Below are 10,106 nucleotides of genomic sequence, written 5' to 3'. Positions count from 1 at the left end.
AGAAAAGGACAGTTTTATTTTTGCAGGCTCTCCTATGACAGTCTTCAAGGGGCAAGCACATTAGCCACAGAGATACGCTATGCTGGAGCAACTGTTTCTGTACATGCTGATTGAGGTACTTGAATTTTTTTTTTTAATTTTATTTATTTATTTGACAGAGAGAGATCACAAGTAGGCAGAGAGGCAGGCAGAGAGAGAGGAAGGGAAACAGGCCCCCAGCTGAGCAGAGAGCCCGATGCGGGACTCAATCCCAGGACCCCAAGATCATGACTTGAGCTGAAGGCAGCGGCTTAACTCACTGAGCCACCCAGGTGCCTGAGGTACTTGAATTTTTAACTCAAACAGATTTCAGTTGAACTTCCAGGGACAATGGCAGAGTAGAAGAATCCTAAACTCACTTCATTCCATAAATACAATGAGATAACATCAGTGTAAATAACACAGAAAACAATTAACACAGAAAACAACCCAAGGACTAGCAGAACAGGCTCTCCACAGCTAAATGTAGAGAAGAGGCCATATCAAAGTGGGAAAGAAGGGCACAGACAGGTTGGAAGCCAAAGAGACCCATGGGACTGCCTACAGGAGGTAGGGATGCTGCTGGTACAGAGAGGGGAGAGGGGCAGACCCCCATACTAGGCACCCCAAGCACGAGGGACTCACACTGGGAAGACCAACCCTCATAACATTTGGCTTTGAAAATCAGAGGAGCCTAACTTCCTGAGTTCTTACAATCAATGGAGCTTAACACCTAGAACTTTAAAAATCAGCAGGCTTGGCTCTGGGAGAGCCAGAAGGGCAATAGGAAATTGAGTCCCTGCCCTTAAAGGCCCTTAAAGAGATAGCACAGTGAAGAGCCCTGCTGAGTTACTGCATAGAAGGAGCAATTTTTAAAATTCCAGAGGTTTATTTATTTAATAATCTCAGAGCTTGTGCTGGAGGGCAGGGATCTTTGGGAAATGTCTCCCAAGAACAAAAAAGCTGGCAGGTGCCTTTTCAATCCCTAGGCCCCCCAGCCTAGATACAAGGACATCTGTGGGAACTAGTACATTGACAATATTCTTCATCTCGGTCTCTAACAGCACTCTGCACCCCCACATGCTTCTACGAGTCTTCCCCTTTCCAACCTAGCCTGCCTCAGCAGTTTTCCTGGGCTGCTGCAGGTACCTTCCCACAGAAGACCAGTATGGACCTTGCTGGCAGTCTGCTTCCCACCTTCACATTTTCTTGTGGCCCTGCCCCCTCCAATATGCCCTTGGCTAGAGCCCATCCAAAGCAGTGCCACAACCCTGGCAGTGTGCCAGGAGACCTGACAAGGGCCAGTTCCATTTTGAAGTGACTCTGCCCCAGGGAGAAGGTTAGATAACTACACACACTAGTCCTACTGTAGGCTGGTGGCAGGCATCAAGATGGAATACAGGCCCCACCTACCAATGACAGCTTCTCAGGAGACAACACAAGGAAACCACCCTGCAGTTTGGTACTACTTCATCTCTGAAAAATGTGTGATCTGACTCATCTCAAGCCCAAGGCAGTCCTAGACTGGCCCACTAACATAGAGACAAAAGCTTGCCCACAATAGGCAAAAATGTACACTGCACACAACTGGACTGAAGTCAAATGCAACTCCACCACAACAGTAGGGCACATGCAAAGGAGATACCTCTAAAATGCCAGGTATGGTGCACAGTGGACATTGCTCTGTCAGGCACTGCAAGGCCTCTTCTTCATAAGGGTACCACTTTCAAGAGGAGGAGGCATAGCTGACTTTCTTAACACACAGAAACAGACACAGAGAATTAGACAAAATGAGGAGACAGAGAAATATGTACCAAATGAAAGAATAATCACAGCAAGAGAGCCAAACAAAATGAAGATAACATGTCTGATAAGGAATTTAAAGTATTGGTCATAAAGATACCCATTAGACTGGAGAAAAGTGTGGAAGACCCCATCAACAAAGAGACAGAAAACATAAAAAAGAACAAACCAGAGATGAAGAACTCAAAACTGAAGTTTAAAATACACTAGGGGGAAAAATTGTAGATTAAATAATAAGAAGAATGGATCAGGGACCTGGAGGTGGAGAATAGTGGAGTGGAGAATAGTGGAGAATAATCAAGCTGAATGAGAGAGAGAAAAAAATAATAAACAATGAAAATAGACTTAGGAAACTCAGCAAAACATCAAGCATAATAATATTCACATTACAGGGATTCTGGAAGGTGGAGAGAAAGAGAAGACAGCAGGCAATTTATTTGAAAAAAAATTATAGCCAAAAAAAAAAAAAATCCACAACCAGGAGGCACAGAGATCCCCTCCTGCCTCTGACAGAATCAACCCAAGCAGGTCCACACCAAGATACCAAGACACCAAGACATGGTAATTAAACAGGCAAAAAGTAGTGACAGAATTTCAGCAAGAGAAAATAAAACAGTCAAATACGAGGGAAGCCCCCATAAGACTACCAGCTGATTTCCTAGAAGAAACTTTGCAGGCAAAAAGAGAGTGGCATGATATATTCAAAGTACTGAAAGAAAAAATACTTGCAACCAAAAATACTCTATCCAGCAAGGCTATCACTCAGAATAGAAGGAGAAATAAAGAGTTCCCCAGATAAACAAATATTAAAGGAACTCATAATCAGTGAACCAGCCTTACAAAAAAAATGTTAAAGGGCATTTTCTAAGTGGAAAGAAAAGACCATATGTAGAGATAAAAAAGAGAGCAAGCATAAAAGCAATAAAATTAAGTATATCTATAAAAATCAGTCAAGGAATTCACAAAATAAAAGAATGTAAGGTATAACTCCATAAAACTTAAAACATGCGAGGGAGTAAACATTTAGTGTTTTTAAAATGGGTTTAGAGTGCCTGGGTGACTCAGTTGGTTAAGAATCTGCCTTCAGCTCAGGTCATGATCTCAGGGTCCTGGGATCAAGTCCCATATTTGACTCCCTGCTCAGCAGGGAGTCTGTTTCTCCATCTCCCTGACTCATGCATGCACACTCTCTTTCTCTATTTCAAATAAATAAAAATTTTTAAGAAATGGGTTCAAACTTAAGAAACCATCAACTTAATAAAGACTTCTATATGAATAAGATGTTATGTATAAACCTAATGGTAACCATAAATCAAAAACTGGTAATACATATGCAAAAGAAGAAAGGAATCCAAGAATATCACTAAAGAAATCCAGCAAACAAGAGAAGAGAATAAGAAAGACAAAGAAAGGAACTTGTAAAACAATTATAAAACAAATTAAATGGCAATAAGTATATATCTACCAACAATAACTTTGAATATAAATGTACTAAAGGTTCCAACCAAAAGATACAGGGTGATGGAATGTATTAAAAAGTAGACAAACCATAAGTGACTCTTAATCTCACAAAACAAACTGAGGGTTGCTGGGGGGAGGGGGTTTGGGAGAAGGGGGTGGAATTATGGACATTGGGGAGGGTATGTGCTTTGGTGAGTGCTGTGAAGTGTGTAAACCTGGTGATTCACAGACCTGTACCCCTGGGGATAAAAATATATGTTTATAAAAAATAAAAAATTATAAAAAAAAAAGTAGATGCAGGTATATGCTTCCTACAAGAGACTCATTTCAGACCTAAAGACACGTGCAGTTTGAAAGTAAAGGCATGGAAAAGAATTTATCATGCAAATAGACATGAAAAGAAAGCCAGGGTAGCAATATTTACACCAAACAAACCAGACTTTACAACAAACTGTAACAAGAACAAAGAAGGACACTATATGATTGTAAAAAGAAAAATACAACAAGAAAATATAACAACTGTAAAATGTATGCACCCAACATGGGAGCATCCAAACATATAAGCTGCTAATAACAAACATGAAGTAATTGATAGTAGTAAAATAATAGTAGGACATTTTAACAGCACACTTACTTCAATGTAAGATCATTCAAACAGAAAATCAACAGGAAATAGTGGCTTTTCATGACATATTTGGATGTCATGGATCTAATGGATGTATTTAGAACATACCATCCTCGAAGAGCAAATACACATTGTTTTCAAGAGCAAATGGGACATTCTCCAGAACAGATCACAAGTTAAGCCACAAAAAAAGATACAAAAAGACTGAAGTCATACCATGTATCTTTTTGATCACAGCACTATGGAAGAAGGAATCAATGACAAGAAAAACTCTGTAAAGAACATAAATACATGGAAGTTAAGTAACATACTACTACATACCCATACAATGAATGGGTCAACCAAAAAAATCAAAGAGTAAATTAAAAAAATACATAGACAAATGAAAATGAAAACACAATGATCCAAAATCTTTGGGATGCACCAAACGTTGTTCTAAGAGAGAAGCTTACAGCAATACAGTTCTATCTCAAATAAACAACCTAACCTTATATCTAAAGGAGCTAAAAAAAAAAAGAGAAAACAACAACAACAACAACAAAACCCCCAAAATGTGCAGAAGAAATAATAAAGATGATAGCAGAAATGAATGAAATAGAAATAAACAACAACAGAAACCCTAAGAGAACAGATGAAACCAGGAGCTGATTCTTTGAATGATCAACAAAACTGATAAACCTTTAGCTTTACTAAGAGAGAGAAAAAAGAGAACTCAAATAAAATCAGAAGTAAAAGAGGAAAAATAACACATAATACCTTATTAATACAATTATAAAAAATACCATGAAAAATTATATGCCAACAAGTTGGGCAACCCAGAAGAAATAAAATGGATAAATTCCAAGAAACATATAACTTCCCAAAACTGAATGAGGAAGAAATAGAAAATAACTGAACAGACCAATTACCAGTAAAGTCCAGGAGTGGATGGTTTCACAGGTGAAATCTACTAATATTTAAAGAGGGATTAATATCTATTCTTCTCAAACTATTCCAAAAAATAAAAGATGAAGGAAACCTTCCATATCCATTCTATGAAGCCAACATTACCCTGATACCAAAAGTAGATAAAGACACTACAAAAAAAGAGAACTATAGGCCAACATTTCTGATAAACATAAATGTAAAAATCTTCAACAAAATATTAGCAAAGAGAATCCAACAATACATTAAGAAATCATTCTTCACAATCAAGTGGGATTTATTTCTGGGATGCAAGTGGGTTCAGTATTTGCAAATCAATCAGTGTAATACATCACATCAATAAGCAAAAGGATAAAAACCATATGATCATTTCAATAGAAGCAGAAAAATCATCCATTCATGATTAGAGGGAACATACTTCAACATAATAAAGCCCTTTTATGAAAAACCTAAAGCTAACATCATACTAAATGGTGAAAAACTGAGAATCTTTCCCCTAAGGTCAAGAACAAGACAAAGGATGTCCACTTCCACCATTTATTCAAGATAGTACTGAAAGTCCTAGCCACAGCCATGAGGAATAAAATGCATCTAAATAGGTAAGGAAAAAGTAAAACTTTCACTATTTGCAGATGATATGATACAATATACAGAAAACCCTAAAGACTTCACCAAAAAACTACTAGAACTGATAGATGAATTCAGTAAAGTTACAGGATATAAATAATATACAAAAATCCATTGTATTACTATACATTTTGGGTAAAGAATAAGAAATTTAAAAAGTTTAAAATTTTAAAAATTTTAAAAAGTCCCATGTATTTATGAACCGAAAATAATAAAACTGGACCACTTTATTATACCATACATACAAAAAAAACCCCACCCTAAATGTGGGACATGAAACAATAAAAATCTTAGAAGAGAACACAGGCAGTAATTTCTCTGACATCAGCAGTAGCAATATCTTTCTAGATATGTCTCCCGAGGTAAAGGAAACAAAAGCAAAAATAAACTATTGGAACTACATCAAATTTAAAAGCTTCGCACAGCAGAGGAAATAACAGAACTGAAGGACAACTTACTGAATGAGAGAAGATGTTTGCAAATGACGTATGCCATAAAAAGTTAGTATTCAAAATACATAAAGAACTTATACAACTCAACACCAAAAAACCAAAGAATCTGGTTAAAAGTGGGCATAAGTGACATTTCTCCAAATAAGATGTATAAATGACCAACAGACACATGCAAATATGCTCGATATTGTCAGCGAAATGCAAATCAAAACTACAATGAGATATCACTTCATATCTGTCAGAATGGCTAAATCAACAACACAGGAAACAACAGGTATTGGCAAGAATGTGGGGAAAAAGGAACACTTTTGCACTGTTTGTGAGACTGCATACTGTTGCGGCCACTGTGGAAAACAGTATAGAGGCTCCTCAAAAAATTAAAAAGAATTACCATGTGATTCAGTAATTCCACTATTGGGTATTTACCCACCAAAAACAAAAACATCAACTTGAAAAGATATATACACCCCTATATTTATAGAAGCATCATTTATAATAGCCAAATTATGTCAACAACTCATTTATCTATTGATAGATGAATGGATAAGGAAGATGTGGCATATATGTACAATGGAATATTACTCATCCATAAAAAGAAGGAAATGTAACCACTTACAAGAACATGATAGATCTAGAGGGTATAATGCTAAGTAAAATAAGTTAGTCAGAGAAAGACAAGTACTATGTGATTTCTCTCATATGTACAATTTAAGAAACAAAACAAACAATAAAAAGAAAAGACAAACAAAAAACAGACTCTTAACTACAGAGAACTGATGGTTACTAGAGGGGAGGTTGGTGGGGAAATGGGAGAAATAGGCAAAGGGGATTAAGAGTATACTTACTATGAGCATTGAAACTAATTTAACACTGTATGTTGACTATACCAGAATTTTTTAAAAAATCCAACAGCACTGTCAGTTTATAGTTCTACCTGGTGCCCATAAGCCTAGAGGCTTAGATGATTTCTTTATGGATATATGCATTTACAGACTGAAGATGTCCTTCCTGACATTATACATATTTAATTATGTTTTCCATACTTTACAGACACTGATTTTTTTTGGGGGGGGGGAGTGGAATTCTGCTGGGCTTTCCAGGAAGTTGTAGAAAATAGATTGTTTTTCAGAAAGTTTGACATTTTGGGGGGTATAATTTCATTTTTAAAAAAGTTTTTATAATGTTTATTGAATCTTCATTTGTACTGTCTTTCTTGAGGGCAATTGGCAATATATATATCAAAGGTCTTAAGTGTTTGGCATCTTCCATGAATTAGTAATTCTATCTTTAGGAATTCATCATGAAGATATAATCAGAGATTACATATGTAAATGTTCATCAAAGCTCTCTGCTTGTAAAAGGGAAATATTTGAAACATCATAGATTATATTTAGCTGCAAGACACAGAAAACCATATTCCTAGTCTGGAGATAATCTATCCCCAGTTTGTTTCTGTGATCTTATCCAGGGAACAGGCTCTTTCTATCCTTGTCTGCCATCCTCATTTGACAGCATTATCGGTTTTATTTTTATCTGGCCATAAAGTTAGGATCACACATCCAAGCAACATGTCTGGAAAAAAAGAAGTAAACGGCAAATGAAGCTTTCCATTTATCATGGGAAGGGGACAATATTTCCCAGAAGTTTCCTTACCTCAGCAGACTTGCCCTGACTTCTTGTTTGTCAGAAGAGGGTCACATCGCAAGTTCTAGCTGCAAGGAAGCTGGGAAAGTAGGTACCTGGAAAAAGAGACAGAATTTTCATTATTAATTTGGAAAAATCTCCAGTCATTTCCCGAGGGCTAAACACACTGCAACCCCAAACAAAATCAGGGTTAGATTGTCAGGAAAAAGAGAGAGAACAGTATTTGGGTAGATACTAATAAGGTTTGTCCCTCATGTGTCCAATAATTAGGTACAGACACAAACTTTCAAAATTACATTATAAAATATATTTAACAATATGGAAAATAATTGCTAACTTATAAATATTAAAAATATATACTTTGGAGGATTACATCAAAAATACAACCTCTTGGACTCATAGAAGGAAGACAGAAAGTTTATGCATTAAAGTGTTCTAGTGACTATCTTAAGGCAGAGGGAATTGTGAGGAATCAGAGATAAAGTATAGTGCTAGTGGAAAATACGTGACTAGGTAATCAAGTAATACTGGACTTCCACTCATATTTCAGCCATTCTTCTACACAAGTCCTCCAAGGAACAAATTTGTTATCTGGCAATATATCTGAAATCCCAATGTTCTGGTGCCCCAGGACAGAGATCTATCTCTAAACCTAATGTCCACCAAACCCCTATTTCCTTCCACTCCCAAGCCCAACCTGCATCTTGGGACATTCTAGATTCTACTAGTGAACAGAAGAGAGAGGGAGGGACAGGTTGGTTCTCATAAAAAGCCTGGATTCAATTATAACTACTGTCTCTATTTGGAGGTGTGAAATAAAGAGAAAAAAACATATCCTGTGTTTAATTTTTTAAAATTTAAATTAAATTAATTAACATATAGTATATAATTAGTTTCAGAAGTAGAGTTCAGTGACTCATCAGACTTATATAACACCCAGTGCTCATTTCATCATATCTTCCTTAATGTCCATAACTCAGTTACCTCAGTCTCCCATCTCCCTCCCCTCCAGCAGCCCTCAGTTTGTTTCCTATGATTAAGAGTCTCTTATAGTTTGTCTCCCTCTCTGATATCATCATGTTTTATTTTTCCCCTCCCTTCCACAATGATCCTCTGTTTTGTTTCTTAAATTCCACATCTGAGTGAGATCATAAGGTAGTTATATTTCTCTGATTGAATTATTTTGCTTAGTATAATAACCTCTAGTTCCAACCATGTTGTTACAAATGGCAAGATTCCATTTTTGATGGCTGAGTAATATTCCATTATATGTGTGTGTGTGTATATATATATATCTCATTATATATGCATATATATGAATGTGTGTATGTGTGTGTATGTGTGTATATACACACATACATACACCATATCTTTATCCATTCATTTCTTGACAGACATCTGGGCTCTTTCCATAGTCTGGCTATTGTGGACATTGCCACCATAAACACTGCAGTATAGGTGCCCCTTCAGATCACTACATTTTTGGGGGGGGGGTAAATATCTAGTAGTACAATTGCTGGGTCATAGGGTAGCTCTATTTTCAACTTTTTTAAAAAGATTTTATTTATTTATTTGATGGAGAGAAGGAGAGAGAGAGAGCACACACAAGCAGGGGGAGAAGCAGGCTCTCCATAGGGAGTCTGATGATGTGGGGCTTGATCTCAGTACCCTGGGATCATAACCTGAGCTGAACACAGATGCTTAACTGACTGAGCCACTCAGGTGTCCCTATTTTCAATTTTCTGAGGAACCTCCATACTGTTTTCCATGGTGTCTACACCAAATTGCGTTCCTACCAACAGTGTAAGAGGGTTCCCCTTTCTCTACATTCTAACATCTTTCTTTTCCTGACTTGTTAATTTTAGCCATTCTGACTGGTGTGAGGAAGTATCTCATTGTGGTTTTGATTTGTATTTACAGGATGATGAGTGATGTTGAGCATTTTTTCATGTGTCTGTTGCTCATTTGGATGGCTTCTTTGGAGAAATGTCTGTTCACATCTTCTGTCCATTTCTCAATTGGATTATTTATTCTTTAGGTGTTGAGTTTGATAAGTTCTTTATAGATCTTGGGTATTAGCCCTTTATCTGACATGTCATCAGCAAATATCTTCTCCCATTCTGTCAGTTGTCTTTTGGTTGACTGTTTCCTTTGCTGTGCAAAAGCTTCTTATTTTGATGAAATCCCAATAGTTTATTTTTGCCTTTGTTTCCCTTGCCTTTGGAGATGTGTCTAGCAATAAACTGCTGTGGCTGAAGTCAAAGAGGTTGCTACCTGTGTTCTCCTCTAGGATTTTGATGTATTCCTGTCTCACATTGAGGTCTTTCATCCATTTTGAGCCTATTTTTGTGTATGGTATAAGGAAATGGTCAAGTTTCATTCTTCTGCATGTGGCTGTCCAATTTTCCCAACATCAATTGTTGAAGAGACTGTCTTTTTTCCATTGGATATTCTTTCCTGCTTTGTCAAAGATTAGTTAACCATAGAGATGAGAGTCTATTTCTGGGTTCTCTATTCTGTTCCACTGATCTATGTGTCTGTTTTTGTGCCAG

Source organism: Mustela nigripes, chromosome 13, assembly GCF_022355385.1.
Source record: "Mustela nigripes isolate SB6536 chromosome 13, MUSNIG.SB6536, whole genome shotgun sequence".
Classification (NCBI taxonomy): domain Eukaryota; kingdom Metazoa; phylum Chordata; class Mammalia; order Carnivora; family Mustelidae; genus Mustela; species Mustela nigripes.
This window is presented reverse-complemented; position numbering follows the sequence as displayed.